This window comes from Dermochelys coriacea, chromosome 10 (assembly GCF_009764565.3).
Source record: "Dermochelys coriacea isolate rDerCor1 chromosome 10, rDerCor1.pri.v4, whole genome shotgun sequence".
NCBI classification, from domain to species: domain Eukaryota; kingdom Metazoa; phylum Chordata; order Testudines; family Dermochelyidae; genus Dermochelys; species Dermochelys coriacea.
In genome coordinates, this window is record NC_050077.1 from 45,186,626 (window position 1) to 45,201,685 (window position 15,060).

Consider the following 15,060-nt stretch of genomic DNA (forward strand, 5'->3'; position numbering starts at 1 on the left):
CAGCTTGCATATAAATCAACTGCTTAGAGGGAAGCCCAAAATATCAATTCAATTTGAGGGTACTTACTGTTTGTGAGATAATCGTATCACTGACTAGTTTTAGCATAAGTTGATTACTAAGTTAATTATTCATCCTTTCCTTCACAGCTAGTGACAAGTACATGATTAGAAGGAAGAAAGGAATCAAATCAAAGAATTTAACTTTGTATATAAATTCCATTACACCTTAGAATTTCAGCAGACTTACTTGCTTTGCTTTGCTTTTTGGGCTTTCCCTCTGGTAGAACTTTCCTATTTTAGCTAGAGGGAGTGAAAAGCTGAGGTGGTGTCTTTGTTGCTGGCAAAAAGTGTGAAAACTGAGTAGAGAAGTAGGATTACAGGAGTTTATCACATACAGCAGGATTTTCATGCTCACACTCAGCTATATTGTGATTAACAGTTCAGTGATCATTCCAAAACACCAACAGCTAACTAGAGCATAATTATTCGAGTAACTGGGAACGACTTCTTCCTAACTAATTATATAGCTTCCCTGCACTCAGAATGGAAAGACCATTCCACTGCAATACAATAGCCAATAATTTAGATTTGATGCAGAGGTGACTGCCTCATTAGTGCAGCTGGGTTTTTCTAAAAGTCAAAATCTCTTCTGGATAATTCTTTTGCTAAACTTTCTTCAGTTCTGAAGTAAGTTTTAAACAGCTAAGGTATAAGCTCCTGCATAATAGTGCTTATAATGAATACACCCCTTCCCCAAAGCCCCACCCTGATCACTCCATCCCACCCTCCCTCCGTTGCTCGCTCTCCCCCACCCTCACTCACTTTCACCAGGCTGGGGTAGGGGGTTGGGGAAGGGTGCGGGCTCTGGGCTGGGGCTGAGAGGTTCAGAGTGTGGGAGGGAGCTCTGGGCTAAGCCTTGGGCAGGGCATTGGGATGTAGGAGGAAGTGAGGGGTGGAAGCTCTGGGAAGGAGTTTGGGTGCAGGAGGGGGCTCCAGACTGGGGCAGAGTGTTGGAACGCAGGAGGGAGTGCGGGCTCCGGGCTGGGGCAGGGGTTCGGGGTGCAGGAGGGGGTCTGGGGTTCTGACTCCAGTAAGGGGCTTAAGGCTGGGGTGTACGGAGACCCCTGGCTCCCCTCCAGGGACATGCTGGTAGCTTTCAGGAGCAGCATGGGGCTAGGGCAGGTAGGAAACCTGCCTTAGCCCTGCTGCACCACCGGACTTTTAGCAGCCAGAGATCACGATCGACTGGCAGAGACTCCAGGATCGACCAGCCGATCATGATCTACAGGTTGGTAACCACTGCTCTAGAACTAGCCATGGAGTCATGGCCCTTTTACACTATCAAAAAGCTCTATCAATTGCAGCACACACTTATGAAGTTTTCCAGAGAAATATTTTTTCCTGTATTGGTTGTGAATATTAAAGCAAAATACACCCACCCCATTTAAATGATCCAGATTTTCTTGAAACGTTCAAGAACAATTCAAATTTGGGCTACAAGCAAGTATGTGAAATTTCACCGCAAACTAGTACTGAGAAGAATACAGAAAGTATGACTTTTGAATGAAATGGTTCATTCAAATCCTAATGGCCTTGGTTTTAAATTGTTGTGCAGCCATTTGTGATTAACTTCCTTTGTTTAAATTGGGTTTTGTTAAAGCTTTTGATGTTAAGAAAATGCTGAACTGTGTAGGCTCAGTAAGTCCTTTTGAACAATGGAACTGTCACATTAAAAGCTATATATTCTTAAGTAGGTAAAACATTAGACCTTAGAGACTAAACAGCAGGCCAGCTTCAGGGTATTAAAACAAAGCTGGTTTTCAACTGAATGTAAACAATGCCTCATTGTGTTTCGGTCTTGTAATTCAAATACACTTGAGCCAAGTTTCAAACTCTCCTCGAGCTTAGATTTGCTCAGTACATCCCAATTTAACTTTTACAACACGAGCAAATAGGATAAGCCTTGAAACTGCTTAATATCACTCTCCCCTAACAAATACAAGTCAAGAAGACTGAAGAAACTGCTTTAATCAGGGGAAGCCAAATTATGTATTGCAATTACAAAGAACTAGAGCATCAGCTGTTGAAAATATTGTCATAGAATTATAGTAATGTAAGGCTGGAAGGGACCTTGAAGGGTCATCTAGTTCAGCCCCCTGTGCTAAAGCAGGACCATGTACACCTAGACCATCTCTGAAAGATGTTTGTCCAAACTGTTCTTAAAAACCTTTAATGACAAGGATTCTACAACCTCCCTTGGAAGTCTATTTCAGTGCTTAACTATCTAAAATCTAACCTTAGGCTTTCTGTGCTATAACTCCTGAGGTGTACACACTGCCAAGCCACTTAGTGAGCAGAAAGTGTGTAGTTGTAGCGCTCTTAAAAAAAAAAACCCACCCCGATGAGAGGTGTACAGCTTTCTGCGCTGGAGCTACAGTGCCGCGGTGCCAGTGTAGACATTGGGGTGATTACAGTGCTGCAATTGGCCTCCGGGAGGTATTCCACAATGCCTGTTCTCACTTCTCTGGTAATTGGTTTGAACTCTTTTAATAAAATAATTGTGTTGGTTTGAAAGCAATCTTTATTCTGTTAAGTGAAAGCAAAAAGAGCAAGGCAAAGCAACATAGAATTATGTTAAGGCAACTTCTTGCATCATGAGCATCAATCACCTTCTAGCATTACAAGCACTTCAATCCTGAGCATAGCAAGAAATACTAGTGGCTTTCAGCTTAAAATTGCTGCCTCAAAATATTCCTGATCCTCATGGCCCCACGCTGTGTCCCTCTAATAGCTCTGGTTACTGGCTGTTCAAACTCAGCCTCCAGGTGCTGAGCCTTTGTGGTCCAGCCCTGAGTGAAGCTTTCACCCTTCCCTTCACAAATATTATGGAGCATACAGCACGCAGCTATAAGCATAGGAATACTGTCATCAGCCATGTCCAGCTTCCCATACAGGCATCACCAGTAGGCTTTATCCAAAATGTCCAAATGCACACTCAGTCATCTGCACTTGCTAAGCCTGTTGTTGAACCGCTCCTTGCTGCTGTCAAGTTGCCCCGTGTATGGCTTCATAAACCATGGCATTAAAGGGTAGGTGGGGTCTCCCAAGATCACAACGGGCATTTCGACTTCCCCTTAGGTGATCTTCTGGTCCAGGAAGAAAGTCCCTGCTTGCAGCTTCTTGAACAGGCCAGTGTTCAGAAAGATGTGTGTGTCATGCACCTTTCTGGACCAGCCTGTGTTAATGTCTGTGAAACGCGCATGGTGATCGACAAACGCCTGGAGAACCATTGAGAAATACCTATTGCGATTAATGTACTCTGTGGCTAGGTGGTCTGGTGCCAGAATTGGAATGTGCGTGCCATCTATCACCCCTCCCACAGTTAGGGAAGCCCATTTGTGCAAAGCCATCCACAATGTCACACACGTTGCCAAGAGTAACGGTCTTTCAGAGCAGGATACGATTAATGGCCCTGCTCGCTTCCATCAACACAATTCCAATGGTTGACTTTTCCACTTTGAACTGGTTAGTGACCGATTGGTAGCAGTCTAGTATAGCCAGCTTCCACAGTGCAATTGCCACACGCTTCTCCATCGGCAGGGCACCTCTCGTTCTTGTATCCTTGCACCGCAGGGCTGACACAATCTCATCACACAGTCCTATGAATGTGGCTTTCCTCATGCGAAAGTTCTGCAGCCACTGCTTGTCATCCCAGACGTGCATGACGATATGATCTCACCACTCAGTGCTTGTTTCCCAAGCCCAAAAGCAGTGTTCCATTGTGGTCAGCACCTCCAAGAATGCCACAAGCAATCTCGTGTCGTGGATACTTCGCATGGCGAGATCAAGGTCGCACTCCCCTTGCTTTGCAGTTTAAGGAATAACTCCACTGCCACTGTGACAGGTTAGTCCAAGCCAGCAGCATACTGGTCGGCAGTTCGGGATCCATTCCTGCAGTCAGAAAGAGGCGCGCAGTACATAAACGGTTGAAAGATGGTGCCAAATGCAGACAGAAGGGACTGCTGGGATGCGAAGCAATGCATCACAGGGCATCCTGTTTCCAGTCCTAATGCCCCGCAAACCCCTTCGTGTTCCCACAAGTCTTAGAGCATCTCTCTATTTTGCCGCTATGGGATAGCTGCCCAGAGTGCACCGTTCCAAATAGTGCTATAAGTGCCACAAGTGTGAACAAGCTATTGTGCAGGTAGCTGTCAGTGTGAACACACAACAGAGGTTTTCCTTCTGTGCTCTCTGAGCAGTGCTGTAACTGCGCCAGTGTAGACATGTCCTAAATCTCCCTTGCTACAGATTAAGCCCATGACTTCTTTTCCTTCCTTCAGTGGACATGGAGAACGACTGATCACCATCCTCTTTATAACAGCCCTTAACATATCTGAAGGCTTATCAGGTTCCCCTTCAATCTTTTCACAAGACTAAACATGCCAAGTTTTTCTTTTCTTTTTTCTTTCTTTTTTTTTTTTTTTAAACTTTTCTTCATAGGTGAGGTTTTCTATCACTTACCCATGGGTGTCGCGGCCGCAGGAACCCAAGTTGTGGGGTTTGACAGCAAGGTTTTTGCTTTTATTATGCCCCATGCAGATACCAGGGCAGCTGAGGAGGTACATACCACCTCCTCAGCCACCCTGCAACGGGCATATCAAAAGCGTCTTCTACAGATGTTTTTCTCTCTGGGCAATGGGTGGGTTGGGTCTGGGGAGGGGAGGCACAGTGCAGCTGCGGGCAGCCCCAGGTTCCTCGGTAGGGGGGCGCAAGGGGTCTTGGGGCTCTGGCTGTGGAGAGGGCCTGGGTGCAAGGGGTGGAGCTGGGGGCTAACCTCCCCAGAAGGGGGCTCCATCCGCCACCCATGCACTTGCCATTTTTGTGGTTCTCCTCTGGACTCTCCAATTTGTCCATATATTTCTTAATGTATAGCACCCAGAACTGGACACTAGACTAATTTGAGGCCTCACCAGTGCTGAGTAGAGTGGGACAATTACCTCCAAAGTTTTATATACGACACTTATGTTAATACCCTCCAGAATTATATAAGCCTTGTTTGCAACTGCATCACAATGTTGACTCTCATTTAATTTGTGATCCACTATATCACCCAGATAGTTTTCAGCAGAACTACCACTCAGCTAGTTATTTCCCATTTTGTAGCAGTCCATTTGATTGTTAATTCCTTAGTACTTTGCACTTGTCTTTATTTAATTTCATCTTGTTGAATTCAGACCAATTCTCCAATTTGTCAAGGTCATTTTGAATTCTAATCCTATCATCCAAAGTGTGAGCAACCCCTACCCACTTGATGTCATCTGCAAACATTATAAGCATACTCCCCACTCCATTATCCAAGGCATTTATGAAAATATAGAATAGTACTGGACCAGGATAGATCTCTACAGAATCTCACTAGATACGTCCTCCCATTTTGACAGCTAACCATTGATAAGTACTCTGAGTGTGGTCTTTCAATAAGCTTTGCACTCACCTAATAGTAATTTAATCTAGACCACATTTCCCTAGTTTGCTTATGAGAATGTCATGTGTGACTGTGTCTAAAGCTTTTCTAAAATCAAGATACAACACATTTAACTGCTTTTCCCCATCCACAAGGCCATAACCCCACGAAAGGAGGATATTAGTTTGGTTTGGCATGATTTACTCTTGACAAATCCATGGTGGCTATTCCTTATCCTCCATGTGCTTACAAACTGATTGCTTAGTAATTTGTTCCAGTACCTTTCCAGATATCAAAGTTTGGCTGACAGATCTATTATTGGTCCAGGTCTTCTTTTTAAAGATAGGTACTATCTTTGCCCTTCTCCAGTCTTCTGGGAGCTCACCCAGCCTCCATATGTTCTGAAAGATAATTGCTAACCGTTCCGATATTTTTTCAGGTAGTTCCTTAGTACCATACGATGCATTTCATCAGGCCCTGCCAACTTGACTACATCTAACTTATCTAAATATTCTTTAGCCTATTTTTTCCCTATTTTAGTTTGTTTCTCCTCCTCCTCCTCATTATTATTAATTGTCTAAGTATCTGGTCAAAATTTATCCTTTTAGACTGGTGTAAAATAGGCATTAAACACCTCAGCTTTCTTGATGATGTCTGTTATCGGCTCCCGTATAGTGGACCTATACTTTCCCTCATCTTTCTTTTGCTCCTAATGTATTTACAGAACCTCTTATTGCCTTTTATGGAACTTGCTAAGTATAATTAATTTTGTGCCTTAGCCTGCCTTTCTGATATTGTCCCTACATGCTTGTGCTGTTCTTTTGTAGTCAGTCATCCTTAGAAATTTGCCCATGATTCCACCTTTTTTAGGATTCCTTTTCGATTTTCAGATTAAAGAGCTCCTGATGGAGCCATACTGGCCTCTTACTATTCTTCCTATTTTTCCTTTGCATTTGGATTAGATTTTCTTCCCACGGAACTGTATCTATTAATTAAAAAAAAAAAAGCAGCAGAGATAAAGTCTATTGTCATTCTGCTGCCCTCACTGCTTCCTTTCCTTAGGAATATAAAATCTTTGTTTCATGATCACTTTCACCCAGACTGCCTTCAACCTTCACATTTGCACCAATCCTTCCGTTAGTCAAAATCAAGTCTAAAATGGCTGACCCTTTGGTTATGTCCTCCATCTTCTGAAAAAAAAATTTGTCCCTAATACTTTCCAAGAATTTACTGGACGTTTTGCCTTTCACTGTATTATTTTCCAATAGATGTCTGGGTAGTTAAAGTCCCTCATTATTACCAGGTCTTGTGTTTTGGATATTTCTGTTATTTGTTTTGGCAGTGCCTCATCCACCTCCTCCTGCTGAAGTGATCTATAGTAGACCCCCTACCATGACATCGCCCATTTGGTTTATTTTTTTCCATTTTTATCTTCACCCCGAGACTGTCAACTCATCCGCCTTCCACCTCTTTCTGAACCTCAGGAAAAAAAGTACATATTCTTGATGTATAATGCAACATCTCCTCCCTTTTCCCCCTGATTGTCCATTGTCTATGTATTTCCATTCTAAAGGCTCTTATTCAGTTGCTTTAACTATACAACTTTCACTTTTTGCTGAAGCATCCCAAGTCTGGTCTGAGGGTAAGTTTTTTTGTAAGTTTAAGCAAAAGTAGAAAAAAGTTTTGAGAATTATAAAAATAATTCTAGCAACTTAAAATACTTTTTCAGCTCTAATGCCTAGATGTTGGGGGTGGCAACATTTAAATTTGACAGGGAGATGTCCTTTTGGAGCAGTGGTGCTTTTCAATATCTAAGTAAAAGTCAGTTTTGAATTACTTGACTTCTAGTTGGATTACTACAAGCCTGTTCAGTAAATTGCTAAACAACATTTTAAAGGAAAGGTGCAGCAGTGAATGTGGAATTTTGGAACATACTAAGACATTTGATGATCCCTTTCTCATATTGATATTGAGACAGTACTCTGCAGGAACCCTTGCCTTAACAACTTTACATCTTGTGCAGGATAGATTATTCTAGTGCTAACAAACAGAAAAAAGATTACATGATCTGAAAATTTTTTTAAATGAAAACCCATGAAATTCCAATGAGAGATTCCTTAGGGAGAGACTAAAGAAGCTCAATCTATTTAGTTCCTACAATAGAAGGCTATTAGCTAACTTGATCACAATCTTCAAATAACTACACATGGGCCAGATTTCTGCTAGTTGAGGGGTCTTTAATCTAGTAGATAAAGGCATAACAAGATCCAATGGCTAGAACCGGACAAATTCAGACTAAAAAAAGGTGAAAACAATTTAGTGAGGGTAATTAGCTATTGGAACAAATTACACAGGGATGTGGAGGTTTTCTATCACACGAAAGTTTTCAAATTAAGATTGGTGCCTTTCTACAAAAAATAATATGCTTTAGCTCAGCCAGAAGTTATGGAGTTGATGCTGGAATTATTAGGTGAAGCTTTATAGCCTGTGTTATACAGGAAGTCAGATTACATGATAATGGTTCCTTCTGGTTTTAAAATCTAAATTATGTCTTAGTGTCTTTAATTACATGATCAAATTTTTGAATACTGCAGAACATTTGCTACATTTGGTGCACTGTTGAATGGTGTTCAGAGGAAGAGGGAAGAGTCCTGCAGATCAGTTCCTCACTCTGCATTTACATAGTTGTACTTACAAGTCAATTTGTGCCAGAGTAAATCCAAAAAAAAATCAACAGTGAGCAGAATTAAGAGTTTGGTGCACAAGGTGAACAGAATATTGCAAATAAGGCACTCACTGATGAAAATAAAATTTACTAAAAATATATGCATTCTGAAGATGCTTATTTAATATACATTATAGACTAGCATACATCTACAAATATATGGGAAAATACACAGACATACTAAATGACTTGCATGAACAGGAGGACGGTTCTCTACATTATCCTATATAGCTCTCTGGGGTATCATTTCTGACAAAGATTCTGCTTCCCAAACAGCAAGTTGAGATGTTTTTCCTCATTCAATATCATCATACAAAGAAAATCAGAAAGGATCCAAAACAGTAATGGATAGGACTTCAAATATTTCATTACAGAAAAAACTGGTACACAGACTCAAAATAAAAAACTTTAAAAACCAGTGGAATCCTTAGATATACTAGTATAAAATATAGAGACTATCCTTCACTCAATATACTGTTTTTTTGTTTATGAAAAAAGTATAATTATTGTGGGCTTGTGTAGGTTGGGAAGAGGTAGGGTTTGAGAGCGCAACAAAGGGGGGAAAGGAAAGAGATGGAAGTGTAGAAGGAGGGATAAGTATGGGGGCAGCGAAGGAGGAAAAGGATCCATTGTGGCCGGAAGATGTGGAAGAGTGGCAGAAGGGTCACACTGAGCAGAAGGACAAAAGGATGTGTCAGTTTATGTAAAAAGAAATGAAAACAGAATAATCTTGACTCAATTTTGCTGATGTCAGAAGGCTGCTGAGACACTTCACTGGATGAAGCTGCAGGGCTGAACAGAGGTAAGACTAACCAGTGGACTGGGTGTCCCAGGATAACAGATTTGTTCTTAGGGAAGTAAAGAAAGTAGGCCTAACCTTTTCCCCTGGTCCCTGGCTGCTGTGACATATGTTATATGGCTGGTCACACATGAAGGCCTCACGGGATTTTGCTGTACCAAAGACAGACTAGGTTCTGACAGACTGAGAAATCCAGACAATCAGGGATGGTCTCAACATTCTCCCCAGCTGCCTGCAGGAACAATTTCAAACTTGACAGGGTGGGGGTAGGAAGTAATAGCACTTGGTAGTCACAAGATTTTATCTGTCCAGGTAGAATATGGCTCACAGAATGAGTGGCAGCACAGTAAAACTCCAGGTTTAAGCTAAATTAAGCTATTTTACTAAACAATGCAAGTATGTTGATACTAAACTCCCAGGAACCAAGTCTTTGCCAAGGCCCAATTTCTTTGAGTAAGTCAGATGTCAAGCAGATTAGTATAAAAATAGACCTCTATTGAACAGAAATAAACTTGTTTTCACTGCACATGCATCAAGCAGAAACAGTCTGGCACTAGGTATATGTTTAAACACTATCTCAATGCATTAAAGTGAAGCATGTAAATGGCTGGCAATACATCTTACTGTTCAAGTTACATAAGTTAAGGTCAAAATGTTGAATAAGGGTTTAAGAATTAGAGACTGGGAAGAAGACCAGGGTATTCTTGAACGTCTAACAGTTCCATGAGATTGTTCCAATGGAGCACAGTTTGCACCAATAGAAAGTCAACATTTGCTAACACATACTTTTGTTGTTTTTGAGTCTAAGTACAGGATTAAAATATACATGGGTATCTTGACATGGGTTGGATCACAGAAACCCCCTTGGGAGGTGCCACCTGATGTGCCAGGACTACTACTGCTCCTGCCCTGTCAGTTTAGGACTTCAGTGCCCTGCCTGGTTTGAGCCAGACCCGCTAGCCTGCTGCAAACCCAGACCAGGTCTGAACCACATCCCCTAACAGCTACAGGGTTAACTGAAAGCAGCTTACAGAAGTGTTCCTCTGCTTTTACACTCAGATGCCCAACTGCCAATGGGGTCCAAACCCTAAATAAATTTGTTTTACCTCAAACTCATAAATTGTTCACACTCTATAAAACTGATAGAGAGATATGCACAGCTGTTTGTGCCCCCCCCCAAGTATTAATACATACTCTGGGTTAATTAATAAGTAAAAAGTTATTTTATTAAATACAGAAAGTAGGATTCAAGTGGTTCCAAGTAGTAACAGATAGAACAAAGTGAATTACCAAGCAACATAAAACAAAACTCGCAAGTTTTTTTCTAATCAAACTGAATATAGATAAAAACCTCACCAGTTCCAGTAAGCTTCCCTTTACAGACTAATCTTCTAGTCTGGGTCCAACAATCACTCACAGCCCCTGTAGTTACTTGTCCTTTGTTCCAGTTTCTTTCAGGTATCTTTGGGGGAGGAGAGGCTCTCTCTTTAGCCAGCTGAAGACAAAATGGAGGGGTCTCCCAGGGGTTTAAATAGACTTTCTCTTGTGGGTGGAGACCCCCTTCTCTCTCCTATGCAAAGTCCAGCTACAAAATGGAGTTTTGGAGTCAACTGGGCAAGTCACATGTCCATGCATGACTGAGTTCCTTACCAGCCAAGCCACATTCCTGGGAAAGCCCAGATGTGGACTGGGGTCTCCAAGTTCATTGCTGGGTTAAGGGCTTCTTGATTGGGCACTTACTGAGAATAGTCTCTCTCAGGAAGCTGACCAACTGCTAAAACCTACTCAGAATCAAACAAGTAGGCAGCCAATATTCATAACTTTGAATACAAAAATAATACATGCATACAAATAGGATTAATAGATTCAGTAGATCATAACCTTTACAGAGATATGTTACATGGCATATGTAGCATAAAACACATTCTAGTTATGTCATATATTCATTCATAAGTATATTTCCATAAAGCCTTATGGGGGGCACCGTCACAATAGTATCTTAGACAATGCTGTTAAAAAATGTTCTGAAATGGCAGCCAGTATATCCCCTCTTTAGAAAAGTAGCAACAATAGGAATATGGTAAGTTTGCTGTCAGTATTCTAACCCTATCATGGTAAATATAGTGAACATGTAGCATCCACAGACTGAGAACTTCAGAAAACCTTTAACTCTTCACCACGAGTCTCTTAACCAGAGGCAAAAAAACACCAAACATCCAAAATATTGCAACAGCTGCTTTTTAGTCCCTTTATTTCTTCTCTAGGGGAAATGTTACCTTCCCATTTGGTCTCAAAATGTTAATATTGCACACGAGGCAGTGTGGTCTGGTGGTTAAGTCAAGAGACCTAGTTACTATTCCACACACTGCCACTGTTACTGGCTATATAATCTTCGGCAAGCCACTGCTTCTCCCTTAGTTCCCTCAAGCTGTTGAGTGGTATCATTCCCACTTTTGAAATACCCTTTGAGATCTTCAGATGAAAAGGTGCTAGAAGTGCAAAAGTATTTATCATCTGTTCCAACACCCTGGCTGGCCATGGGCTTCTGAGCAAGAACACGAGTACTCAAAGGGGGAGAATGAAGAGGACTGATTAATGAAATCAGGGGTACACAAAAATGGAGGGGCTGTGTCCCCAATTCCTACTTTGGGGGCCAACTCAGGTTTGGGTAACCCAGAGTCAGGATACAGTACTTTCATTCCACAGGTCTCCTAGTTACAGCTTTTCAGGCACACATGTTCCAGAGTCAGAATTTAGTTCAATTTGTTATACAAACTTTTCAGTGTGATCCTACAGATAAGCAATTTTAGGTTATTACAGAGTTCAAGCTACTACTTAAACTGCAAGGAGGTAAGTGGGGGGCAAGTAAAGCTTTTTGTATTAATATCAGTCCTTTTTCATTGCCTAGGGAGGTTGTGGAATCTCCGTCATTGGAGGTTTTTAAGAGTGGGTTAGACACACACCTGTCAGGGATGGTCTGGATATTACTTAGTCCTGCCTTGAGTGCAGGGGACTGAACTAGATGACCTCTCGAGGTTCCTCCAGTCCTACAATTCTACGATTTCTAGGAAGTGGGGGTTCCCATTGATAGATTTATAATTCCTTTTTTAGTAGCTGTAGAGAAGGAATTATGTACCCAAATGGAAACATCTTAATGGAATATGATAGATCACCTGACATTCAGCATAGAAATATTTGCATTTTTTTAAAGTACTCTGAAACATCCTTCTCTGCAGCTCATTCTGCTGGGATAGATGAAGGACAATCAATTTATTCCTCTCACTCACATCTTCCTTACTCAGTGCTGTTCAGATGCTCTATATTGAGAGAATCTGAAAATATAGCTTTTCTTAACTTTCACTTGGAGCTCTGTTCCCTTTCCATTCTCTGTGGAACCCAGTAGCAACGTAGAACGGTTTCCTAAGTACAGTCTCCTCAAAACTAAACTCAGTTTGGCAGGAATTTTATTGTGAACATCTAATCATTTTGGAAAATCTTTATATTAGGGCTGTTGATTAATCGCAGTTAACACTTGATTAACTCAAAAAAAATCACGATTAAAAAATTAATCTTGATTAATCACAGTTTTAATCACACCGCTAAACAATAGAATACCAATTGAAATGTATTAAATATTTTTGGATGTTTTTCTATATTTTCAAATATATTTATTTCAATTGCAACACAAAGGGTACAGTGCTCACTATATATTATTTTTTTATTCCAAATATTTCCACTGTAAACATGATAAGCAAAATAAATAGTATTTCAATTCACCTCATACAAGTACTGTAGTGTGATTTCTATCATGAAAGTGCAGCTTACAAATGTAGATTTTTTTTGTTACATAACTGCACTCAAAAACAAAACAATGTAAAAAACTTTAGAGCCTACAAGTCCACTCAGTCCTAATTCTTGTTCAGCCAATTGCTAAGACATAAAAAAGTTTGTTTACATTTACGGGAGATAATGCTGCCTTCTTATTTACAATGTCACCTGAAAGTGAGAACAGGCATTTGCATGGCACTTTTGTAGCCGACACTGCAAGGTATTTACGTGCCAGATATGCTAAAACATTCATATATGCCCTTTCATGCTTCAATCACCATTCCAGAGGACATGCTTCCACGCTCATGATGCTCGTTAAAAAAAAATCGTGTTAATTAAATTTGTGAATGAACTGATTGGGAGAGAATTGTCTCCTGCTCTGCATTACTCGCATTCTGCCTTATATTTCATGTTAGAGCAGTCTCAGATGATGACCCAGCACATGTTGTACGTTTCAAGAACACTTTCACTACAGATCTGACAAAACGCAAAGAAAGTACCAATGTGAGATTTCTAAAGATCTCTACAACACTCGACCCAAGGTTTAAGAATCTGAAGTACCTTCCAAAATCTGAGAGGAACAAGGTATGGAGCATGCTTAAAAGAGCAATACTCCGATACGGAAACTACAGAACCCGAACCACCACCACAAAAAAAAAAAATCAACCTTCTCCTGGTGGTATCTGACTCAGATGATGAAAATTAACATGCGTCGGTCCACACTGCTTTGGACCATTATCAAGCAGAGCCTGTCATCAGCATGGACGCATGTCCTCTGGAATGGTGGTTGAAGCGTGAAGGGACATATGAATCTTTAGCGCATCTGGCATGTAAATATTTTGCATAGCTACAACAATGCCATGTGAATGCCTGTTCTCACTTTCAGGTGACATTGTAAACAAGAAGCGGGCAGCATTATCTCCCATAAATGTAAACAAACTTGTTTGTCTGAGCGATTGACTGAACAAGAAATGGGACTCAGTGGACTTGTAGGCACTAAAGTTTCACATTGTTTTATTTTTTAGCGCAGTTATTTTTGTACATAATTCTATATTTAGAAGTTCAACTTTCATGACGAAGATTGCACTACAATATTTGTATTAGGTGAATTGAAAAATACTATTTCTTTTATTTTTACAGTGCATATATTTATAATAACTATAAAGTGAGCACTGTAGACTTTGTATTGTGCTGTAATTGAAATCAATATATTTGAGAATGTAGAAAACATTAAAAAAATCTTTAAATAAATGGCATTCTATTATTGTTTAACAGTGCAATTAATCACAATTACTTTTTTTAATCGCTTGACAGCCCTACTTTATATTCATGACAAGGAGCTGACTATGCTCTCTTAGTGCTCAGTTCCACATTCTGCCCATAGCAGTTGCTTTACTACAGAGATATCTTGTGATTTGTCCAGGTGATTAACTCCTAGATCTAACCAACTTACCCACAGCAGTGAATTTAGTACTTATCTATCTCTATCTACCTTACTTCAACCAGACTGTGCATTTTCTGTTTCATTGTTTTCCCAATAGCTTATATAGCAGCTGATATTGAAATTATCCTGTGAATGGGAAGAGAGGCCCTGCAAGATCCAGTTTCTAGTGTGGAGTCCCACACTCCATAGATCTGCACCTGTGTTCTGAAAGCTGTCCCTTTCCCTAGAGAGCCCCGACTGGTTGGTGGGAAAAGGGGAGAGAAGACGAGGAAACGGGAGAGAGGCTGGCCTCTCTCCAGTCTTCCTTCCCTGCTCTCCTTTGCTATAGAACAGAAATGATACCCTGGCCTCACTTCCTGCTCTCCTCATATACTGGAGGAGAAGGAACCACATGGTCTGCTAGAGAGCACATGCAGCAAGGGCTGCTGCTGCAGGGATACACCAGGTTGAGAGTCTGAGCTCTGGGCTCTGAACAAGCCCAAGGAGGAACCTGAGGATATGGCCCCTGTGAGCTTGTATCACACGTAAGAATCAGCAAGAGCCCAAAATCAAGGAGACCCCCTCATCAGTGACTTAGGAACTGATGCGGGGGGACACTAATACTGTTTGCTGATAAAGCCTATTGCTGCTGATAAAGATGTTGAGTGATTTCTGGGTGAACTCTTGTCTCCCTAAACCCTGTAAGAAGGTTCTCCACCTGAAGGCCGGGACGGAGTTTGAGGAGTCCCCACAAGTGGCATCACAAACAGGATTTGCGAGTGTTAGCAGGAATACCCAGGAGAACATCTGAGAAGAATCTC

The 15,060-nt window shown here is 41.1% G+C and overlaps 1 protein-coding gene across 8 annotated transcripts in view; it reads right to left on the reverse strand.

Moving 5' to 3' along the window:
* The window catches only part of CSNK1G1 (casein kinase 1 gamma 1), a 251,007-nt gene that overhangs the window by 97,566 nt on the left and 138,381 nt on the right, over positions 1-15,060 (reverse strand). The gene's annotated exons all lie outside the window — the stretch shown is intronic.